This window comes from Cherax quadricarinatus, chromosome 71, assembly GCF_038502225.1.
Source record: "Cherax quadricarinatus isolate ZL_2023a chromosome 71, ASM3850222v1, whole genome shotgun sequence".
In the NCBI taxonomy this organism is placed as follows: domain Eukaryota; kingdom Metazoa; phylum Arthropoda; class Malacostraca; order Decapoda; family Parastacidae; genus Cherax; species Cherax quadricarinatus.
This window is the reverse complement of record NC_091362.1, coordinates 15584928-15596097: the sequence shown is the minus strand read 5'-3', so window position 1 is coordinate 15596097 and position 11170 is coordinate 15584928.

Below are 11170 nucleotides of genomic sequence, written 5' to 3'. Positions count from 1 at the left end.
CGACAACTCTGTCCAGACAACCTAGCAACACCAATAGTGTCATCTACTTCAAGGCAACACTAGAAACATTTGTAGTGACATCTTCTGTCCTTGCAACACTAGGTACACTAGAAATTGACACATACCGTCCTGACAACACTAGTAACACTAGCAGCGCCAACTACTATTCTGACACACTAGGAACAGTAGTGACAACTGTTGCCCCGCAACACTAGTAACAATAGTAGTGACACTACTATCTTAAACACTTGTAGTGCCAACTACTTCCTAACAACACTAGTAGCACTAGTAGTAACAAATACTGTCCTGCCAATACTGTAAACTAGTAATGACAGCCACTGTCCTGACAACATTAGTAACCTAATTGGTGACAGTTTGCCTGAAAACACTAGTAACCTAGTAGTGAAAACTACTGACCTGATAACATTAGTAAACTAGTAGTGACAACTGCTGTCTAGACAACACAGTAACACTAGAGTGACAAGAAATGGCCTGCCAGCACTAGAACACTAGTAGTAAGCTACTGTCCTGAAAACACTAGTAACATTAGTAGAACAAATACTGTCCTGACATCCTTAACACTAGTAGTGAAACTACTGTCCTGACAACACTAAACACTAGTGTGATCAACACTGGCCTGACAACAATAGTAACACTAGTGTGACAACTACTGTCCTGAGAACACTAGTAACACGTAATGGCCTAATGTCCTGAAACACCGTAACTAGTAGTAAGACAAGTACAGTCGTGCTAGCACTCTGTAACGCTAGTGATAGCAAATACTGTCCTGATAACACTAGTAACGCTAGTAGTGAACTATTGTCCCCAAAAGACTAGTAATAGTAATGACAACTAGTGTCCTCCAGAAAACTAGTAACACTGGTAGCGACAACCTGTCCTGCCAACACTAGTAATACTAGTATGAAAACCCTACGTCCTGAAAACCACTTGTTATAAGTAGTGACAACTACTGTCCTGACAACACTAGTACAAATAGTGACCCCCACTTCCGGGGACAACACTCTAGTAACACTACAGTGACCTATTTTATGCACACTCTAGCAACACTAGTAGTAGCAAATACTGCCCCTGATAACACAAGTAACACTAGTGGTGACACTTCTGTCCAGATATCATTGGTAACCAGTAGTGACAACTTCTGTCCTGAAATCACAGTAAACACTAGAGTGAAAACTACTGTCTGACTACCCCTAGTAACACAGTAGTGACAACTTCTGTCCTGAAAACCCAAATTATAATATGAGTTTCCAAAACTACTTCTTGACAACACAAAGTAACATAGTAGTGACTCCTGCTTCCTGAACATAGTAGTGACAACTCGGTGCAGACAACACTAGTAACAACAATAGTAGTGAAAACTCTGTCTGACAACATAGTAACACTAGTGGTCCAATACCCGGGTAACACTCTAGTAATAACTATTGGAACCAACTACTGCCCTGAAACACTAGTAACACTAGCAGTGACAAATATTGCCCCGACAACACTTGTAACTAGTAGTGACAGCTGTGTCTACAACACTAGTAACACAGCATGACAACTACTGCCCTCCCAAACACTAATAACTAATATGACACCTACTGTCCTACAACACAAAGAACACTAGTGTGAACTCTGTCCGGGAAAACACTAGTAAACTAGTAGTGACAACTACTGTCCTGACAAAACTAGTGACACTGGAGTGAAAACTATTTTGCGCTCACGACACTAGTAACACAAGTAGTGACACCAAACTGTCCTGACAACAATGTAACACTATAGGTGACAACTACTGTCCTGAAAACAAACTACTTACACTAGGGTGACAATTACTGTCCTGACAACACAAAGTAACACCAGTAGTGACAACATGCCCTTACAACCCCCTGTAACACTAGTAGTACGCTACTTCCTGAGCAGTAGAGCTGTTGAGGCAACTCTGTCCTGACATAACTAGTACATGGGTGAAAATTTGTGCTGACACACTAGAAAAACAAATGGGAAACCACTGCCGCAACCACAACACTAGTAGTGACAACTACTGCCCTACAACATTAGTAACCTAGTAGTGACGCTACTGTCCTGACAACACCAGCGCACTAGTGTGGGGAAGTTGTGTCCTGATAACACAAATAACCTGTGGTGACACTACTGTCCTGACAACACTAGCAACACTAGTGGTGACAACTACAGTCCTGACAGCAACTAACACTAGTGAGTGAAAATGCTGTCCTGACGTCACTAGTAATACTAGTAGTGACAAGTACTGTCCTAACAACACTAGTACACTAGTAGTGACAAATATTGTCCAACAGCACTAGTGCTTTTGTAGGTGACAAATGCACTGTCTGACAAACAAGTGACATAGTCGGGTAAACAACTGTCCTGCCAACACTAAGTAACAAGTATATCTCTGTCCTGACAAACTAGTAACACTAGTGCGACACTCTGTCCGACAACACTAGTAACACTATAGTGACGCCCTGTCCTGAAAACACTAGTAACAATGGTAGTGACCTACTGTCCTGACAACACTAGTAGCACTAGTACTGCCAGCTACTTCCTGACAACACTAGAAGTGAAAACTACTCCTGACAACACTAGTAACCCCTGGCAGGTGACAACTACTGTCCAGACACACTAGTAACACTTATGTGAAAACTCTGTCTGAAAACAAAAGTAACACTAGTGGTGACAACTACTTTCCGACAACACTAGTGATACTAGTAGTGTCATAAACTGTTCTGAAAAATTGTAACATTTTGGCTGACGCTGCCCTGCAAACAGTAACACTAGTGTGACAACTACTGTCCAAAAACACTAGTAGTAAAAAATATGTCCCTCACTATTAACACTAGTAGTGAAAAAGCCCCTGAAAACACTAAAAAGTTAGTAGTGACAAATACTGTCCTGACAACCTAGAAACACTAGATGACAATACTGTCCCCCACCAGTAAAAAGCGTCACCCCCTTTCCAAACACACAAAGACACTGTAGGACATCACTGCCCAGAAAACCCTAGTAAAAAAAATTGTGACAACCTGTCCAAACTCTAGAAAACACCAATAGTGACATCTCCCTCCAGAACACTAGAAACATTAGTGGACATCTTCTGTCCAGACACTGTAACAAAAAACTGACAGCATTTCCCCTTCAGACAGAACACTAGTAGTGAAATTACTGTCCACAACACTAGAAACTGTGTGACAATTTCTGCCCTGACGTCACTAGTAACACTAAATTTTAAACTACTGCTAAAACTAGTAACACTAGTAGTGAAAATGTCCCAACACAAGAACATTTATTGAAAATCTGCCCTGCATCACTGGACACTAGTAGGACATGTACTGTCCTAACAAACATTTAAACAAAGGACAAATTTCCTGAAAACCAAACACTAGACTGAAAACTACTGTCCTGTCACACAGTAACACTGGCAGTGATAGCTACTGTCCTGGAACACAGAACTAGTGCAAAACCCACTGCCCAGACACACTGAAACCTCTTGTGAAAAACTCTGTCCACAACCTGAAACCCCAAATAGTGACATCCCCCCAAAAACTCTAGACATTGGGTAGTATCTTTTTAAACAAACTATAACACACGTGACACTACTGTCCTGAAAACACTAGCAACACTGTGAAAACCCTACCCAAAAACCCCAGTGCCCCAAATCGTTCTGACAACTGGAACACTGGGTGACAATTGCCCCGACAAACTAGTAACAATAGAGTGAAAACTACTTTCTGACAACACTTTGGCCAACTCTGCCCTAATATCACTATTAACACTGTATCCAAAACTGTCCCCAACTCGTAATCTAGTTGACAGCTCTGCCCTAAACCTGAAAAATTAGTAAAAGTTTTTCCCCCGACAACACTACTAACTCGTAGTCCTCTGTCCTATTAAGAAAATTTAGTGGACAATCGTCTAGCAACACTAGAAAACACAGTAGTGACAACTACGGCCGACAACAAAGGAACACTAGAGTGACAGCTCTGTCCACAACACTAGTAACACTAGTGGGAAAAAATCGTCCTGACATCGCTAGAACCCCGTAGGCCTCTGTCCCTTCCGGGTCCTACGGCCCCGATAACAATAGAAAAAGAGAAGCCTGCCCGGGGAAATAGAAAACCCCGTTGGAAACAATTCTGAAAACACTGTAATAGTAGTGACAAGTACAGTCGCGCAGACTCAGTAACCTAGTGATGACAAATACTGTCCTGGAACACTAGTAACATATAGTGAAAATTGTCCCCAAAAGTAGTAATACAGTAGTGACACAGTGTCCCAAAAAAACTAGTAACACTGAGGAAAACCCGTCCCCCCACACTAGTAATACTCGTAATGACACTACATCCGAAAACACTTTCCATAGGACTACTGCCCTAAACACTAGTAAATAAAAAAGTGACATCCCTTCCACAACCCTAGTAACTTTCAATGAAAACTGTGTCCTGCAAAATTTCCCCGCAACACTAAGAACAAACTGTCCTAAAACCTCTGAAACCTAGTTGACCTATGCCCTGAAAACACTAGGAGTGACGTCATTCCGAAACACATGAACATAGTAGTGACACTTGCCTGACATCCTAGTGCACTGGTGTGGTTCTGTCCTGACTCCCTAGTAATCTGGGGGGGAAAAATTTCTGTCCTAAAAAACCCCAAACCAAACGGGTTGAAACTCTGTCTTGACAACACTACTAACCTAGTGTGACCCTGCTCCTGACAACCTAAAGTAACACTAGTGGTAAAAAAACCCTGGGGGACAACACTAGAAACCCAAAATGTAGCGAAAACCTGTCCTGACATCATAGTAACACAGAGGGGAACTCGCCCGGGTACCTCTGAACACTAGTTGTCCCAAACCTGTCCTTACGTCACGGGAAGACTAGGGTGAAAACTAGCCCCCGACAACCTTGACTAGTGGTGAAAAATGGTGCCCCTCACACTAGTAAAAAACGGGACACCTGTCCTCCCAACACTAATAATACTAGTAATAACACCTACTGTCCAAACACTAGTATGAAAACTCATTTTGACAAATAGAAACCTGCGGAAAACTACTCCCCAGACAACCAGAAACATTTTGTGAAAATTTCTGTCGAAAACGCAGAAAGCAGTAGTTACAACCCTGTCCTGCACACCAGAAGCTGTAGTGCTCCTGTCCTGCAACACAATAATAATAGTGACAAATCTGTGCTGAAAACACAGTAACTTGTATGAGAACTTCTGTCCTGACAACACTAGAACACTTATGTGAAAATACTTCTGAAAACCCTAGTAAACTAGTAGTGACAAAAACTGTCCTAAAACCCCTGCCTAGTGGTCCCATTTTCTGCCCAAACACTAGAACACTAGTAGTGACAAAACGTCCAACAACACAAAGAACACTAGAGGAAAAAGTACTGTCCCAAAACACTAATAACACAGTGTGACAAGTACGTCCTCAAACAAGTAACACTAGTAGCGACAACAACTGCCCAGACAACACTAGAAACACCAAAGTGTCATCTCTGTCAAGACAACACTAAAAACATTTGAGTAAATCTTCTGCCCTTTGAAACACTAGTAACACTAGTAGAGACACATATTCCACAAAACTATAAAAAAAGCGCCAACTACTATTCTGACACATAGGAACAGGTCCTTTGACCAAAACTAGAAAATAGTAGTGACTATACTATCTTGACAAATTTTTTAACTACTGCCCAAAATAACACAATAGCACTAGTCGTGAAAAAAACTGTCTCCAATGTTAATCCTAAATTACAGCATTGTCCTGACAACCAAAGTTCCATATGAAACTTTCAAAAAACACTAGTAATATTAGTGAAAACTATTCCTGAAAAATTTAATAAAATTAGTGACATCATTCCACACAACACTAGTCCCTAGTAGAGAAAATACTGCCCTGATATCCCAGTATAACTGAAGTGACAAAAAACCCCACAACACAGAAACGCAGTAGTGACACTACTGTCCTGAAAACACTAGTAACTTGGGTGGCACTACTCCCCTGGCAAACTAGTAATACTAGTGGGACATCTACTGTCCTGATAACCTTATAACACTAAATTGAAACTACTGCCCTAGGCACTTGTAAATATTAAACAAATCTGTCTGACACACAAATTTTGGTATGACAACACTGTCCAAAAATAGTAACTCTGGTATGAAGGCTGTCACAACCGGGAAACACTAAGGCAGGTCCTGACAACACAAGAAATCTTGGTGACAACTCTGCCCTGACAACACTAGAAACACTTTGGTGATGGCTTCTGTCCACAACACTGGTAACACTAGGTAACGGCGCTGTCCTGACAAAAAGAACACTGTTGAAAACTACCCCGAAAAAAATTTAGAACACTGTAGTGACGCACTGTCCTGACAACCTAGTAAAAGGTTAAACTACTGTCCTGAAAAATTGGTAGCACTGTACGACCCCTTTTTTAGGGACGCATTAGTGTGAAAACACCTCCGCCCTGGAAACACGGGGTGAACTATTGCCCAGACAACCAGAAACACTTATGTAAAACCCTGTCGAAAACCCTAAAAACCCTTGTGCCCTCCCTGAACACTGGTGACCTGTGTGTCTCTCTGTCCTGAAAACATTGTAACGATAATGACGTTTTCCCTGACCCTGAAACACTGTAGTGAAAATACGTCCTGAAAACACTAAAACCTAGATTGACAATTGTGTTCACAAACTGAACACTATAGTGACAACTCTTCCTGACAACACTAGTCATTTGGGGTGACAAATACTGTCCTGAAAACACGTAATTTTAAAGTGACTATTTTCCTGACAACACAAAAGGATGTTGAAAATACTGTCCTCAAAACAGTAACAAAACAGGACCCTATTTTCTGAACACTGAACACTAGTGGCGACAACCTGTCCGACAACACTTATTGGTGACAATCTTCCCTACAACTCTAAAACCTAATGTGACATCATTCCTGAGAACACTAGAAACTTAGTGTTCATCTTCGCCCTGACGACACTAGTAACACTAATGACACTATTTCCTGACAATACTAGTAACCCGGTACAATTCTGTCCAAAACACTAGATCATAGTAGCGACAACCCCGTCAGAAAACACTTAACACTGTAAAAAAGTTGGTAAAATTCCCGACATTGTGTAAAGGACACGTGAAACAAGGAAAAGTGGCAACGTTTCGCTCCAGGGCTTTATCAAGCCATTAAAAAATCATGGACACAGAAGGTATATAAAGGCTTCAGGTGAGTTAATACTGTGAAACCTTTTCGATTTTCACTAGTGGTAGAGATAGAAAAGAGGGTAGTGAAAAAAGTAATACAATATGGTAGAGCAATTAATTTTTCATGAGAAAAGGGATATAAGCTTTACGGGGGAACAAAAAAATAGGGGGAAAATATGACGGGAAAAAAAGGGTTTTTTTCAGTTTTCACCTCTTTGCCGTGTAGTATAACGGAGAACTAGGGATGGCAGGGTTTCTGTTTTCAGGAGGATTCTTCCAAGACTTCGGAAATGGTGAACCCGTTTTTTTTTTTTAATTGATTAAAACAGCATCGGTGCTGATTCGGGCACTTATTCGGAAATTAGTTTCTTTGACACTAATTGGGCTTTCTAATTTCATGAGATGATTTGGAAATTTTTGGGTGTTGTACCAGGCGTTTTCAAACGCCCCACATGCGAAAATTTGTTTCATTGAGGCGGGTGTCGGGGTTTTCGCGTTTCACCCGTAAACTTGTCACAGCCCCCCCGGGATATTTGAAACTCCTCTTGCTGTTCTGGGTTGGATTTTGCCCTGGTTATACCCTTTTTGAAGTGCTAGAAGCGATGGCGACTGGGGGTGTTAGCTTGTGAAAATCTTTGGCGTTCAGCAACCTGACGTTGGGAAAATTAAATTTTGCTGGGAGTGGTGTTGATGCTGGAAAATTTTAAATTTTTAAAATTTTTCTTGCATTTTTTGATGAAAAAAGGAGAAAATGTAACTCGTGAATGTTTGGGAATGTATGTCCCCCTCGTCAAGAAACTCAGGACCAAATTCACTTTAAAAAAACCCGATGAGGGGCCTCTTTTGGTCTTGGTATCTTGACTGAATGAAGTGTGGGTCATTTTTTTTGTGGGGTTTTGATAAACTTGAAATCTTAGGTTGTTTTCACTTTGTAATTTGGGCGTCGAGGAAAGGGGCTTGTCATTGGGCTTTCTTCTATTAAATGGGTCCGGGTTCAACTGCGTTGAGCCTTCCCAAGATCCCGAATCAAAAGTTTTTGGGGTTTTACAGGACATCGTCCACGTAAGAACAAAGGGCTTAAGGGGGATGTTGGGAATTTCGGGCCAGGTGTTTCCGTTTTTGGGTTTGGCTAGGACGGCAATGGGGACCCCCTTCCCCCTGCCAGGTTTTTTTGTAAGGGTTGTTATTGAAAAAAAACAGTTGAAATTAACACAGGTTCAATTTAAACCCCAAAATCTCCCGGGGGGTAGAGGAAGATTAAGGTCTGTTGACTTTCGTCGTAGAACCTCGATGGCTTTTTTAGTAGGGGACTTTTGTGAAGAGGTCACATCAAACTGCTTATTTTTTTTTACGGATGGAGAGGTTAGGATCGGTTTAGAAGGTACCTGAGTGTTTAAAATGAGGGGGCTTTTTCCCCCAGAAGGCAGGAAAGATGTTTGAAGAACTCCGGTAGTTTGTGTGGGTGCCTATTCCTGGGATTGGTCTAGGAAGAATATTGTGTTTTGGGTCGGGGAAACCATCATGTGGCTGGTTTGGGGGTTTCTTGAACGTAAAAGTTTCTTCCCTTCTCATGCGTTTGAGTATTTGTCTGGTTTTGTATGAAAATTTTGGGGGCGCCCCCACGGGTGCTGATGGGTTCGTTGAATTTTATATTCAAAATATATTTTAGTGTTGTAGTCACTTTTTGGGGGGGGCGCTACCTCCTTTGTTTGGGGGTGGGGCGATAAAGTTGGGTGTTGGGGGGTCTAGGAAGATTAGAAGAAGGTTCAATAAAACGCAGGAAGGCCCCGTTTTAACCTTCTGGAAGTTCTTTTCGTGTCTGGTTCCTGGAACTAGATTGGGTTGATAGTTGGTTTGGTATGTTGGTGGTAAATTTGGGGCCCGACTCGTGCTTGTTTTCTGTGTTGGTGGGGACGATAAGTTGTTTTTTCAAATTCCCTCCCATTTCCCCCATCGACTGTTAGAGCAAGGGACTGAAGTTTGCGTTGAGTTTGATCTTCGTTGGGGGTTAGCTTTTGGGGGCTGTAGAATATGCTCAAGTGTGTTGGTAACTAAAATTGACCCCCATATTCCTTTCAGTTTCAAAAGGGTTTCCCCGGATGTTAGAAAATTCTTCGGGACATTCAGAAGTGTTGGGTAGCTGGAGAAAAGGGGGCTTGGGTTTGAGGTTTTGCAGGGTAGACTTGGAATCACCTTCCGGGGAATCTTTTGGAAGTTGTGTCTGTTCATAGCTGTGAGCACAAAAAAAGGTGTCCCAAAAAACGTCTGCATGAAATGTCCATTTGTTGGGGTGTCCGACAGATTGAAATTTGGGAGAATTAACAATATTAAAATAAAGCACAATGCAATAATGTACATTTATTTTCAATTTTTGCTTCCCGGGGCTTTATCAAATTACAAAAATACATGGACACAGAAGGTATATAAAGGCTTAGAGTGGGGGTAAACTAGTAGGAACCATTTGATGTTCACTAGTGGTAGTAGATGGAAAATGGTAGTGAAAAGTATACAAATGGTAGAGAATTAATTGTACATGGTAAAAGGATATAAAAACTATTACTTGGGTAAAAAAAAAAGGTTGGGCAAATATGACTGGAATAAGGGGTTGTTTGTGTTCACTCTCGGGTTTGTGTAGATAACAGGGAGACTATGGATGGGGGTTTTCTGTTTTTAAAGGTTCTTGCAAAACTTTGGGAAAATTTTGAAGCTGTTGTTTTGTTTTTGTATTGGAAAAAGCGATCAGTGCTGATTCGAGGCACTTGCGTCTGCAAATTGTTTTTTTATCACTTTTGGGTTCTGAAATTTTATGAGATGATTGATGGAACGGGGTTGAAAAGGCGTTGTTCGCGTTCCCCATGCGTAAATGTGTTCATTTAGGCGGGGGTATTTCTAGCTGTTTATGGAAATTTGCCCGCCTACAGGGGATGTGTAAACTGCATTTCTGGGGCTTTGGGTTTTTCCCCGGTTTTTACCATTTAAGTGTGGCGTGGGGCTTGGTTTACTTGAAAACTTTTGGGCGTTAGTGAACTGGCTGTTGGAAAAATATGGGGATTGGATCGTGGGGGAAATTTGAAAAATGCAGTTTGGATGTGACTTCCTCTTCCAAAAATACCTCAAAAAAAATCAGGGTTTTGACTAAAGTCAATGGACCCTTTAAACTTCCTCTACCCCCTATAACACTAGAACCTAGTTTGCCCCTTTTTCCTTACATCACTGGTAAGACTAGCAGTGAAACTATTGTCCCGACAACACTTGAACACTAGTAGTGACAACTGGTGTCCCCCACACTAAAACACAACGGAAAACTACTGTCCTGCCAACACTAAATTTCTAGAATGCACCCTGTCCACACACTAGGAAAACTAGAGTAAAACTACTGTCCACAACACTAGAAGACTAGTAGTGACAACAACTGTCCTGACAAAACTAGAAAAAACATTGTGACAACTACTGCCCTCCCAAAATAAAACACTAGTAGTGACACCATTCCTGCAACAATGGAAATTTTGGTGACATACTGTCCTGACATAACTACTAAACAGTAGTGACAATTCTCTTGACAACACTAGTAACACCGTGGTGACCTAGCCCCAAAACCCCGTAACTCTATATGACAGCACTCCTTACAACACTAGCCAATTTGGGGGGAACTGTCCCGACATAACTAAATAACACTAGCGTGACAATTTCGTCTGACAACACGTTTAAAACGGAGTGGGGGCCACTGACCTGACAATACCACAACACTGAAAATGAACCCACTGTCCTTTAAAACTAAACACAGTGGGGACACACTGTCCTGACCCCCAAAAACTAGTGTGAGAAATGGTGTCCTGATGACACTAAACACTAGTGGTGGCACTTTCCCGAAAAAACTAGCAACACTAGTGTGACCACTGTCCACAACACACTAACACTAGAGTGAAATTGTCCCCACATCACCT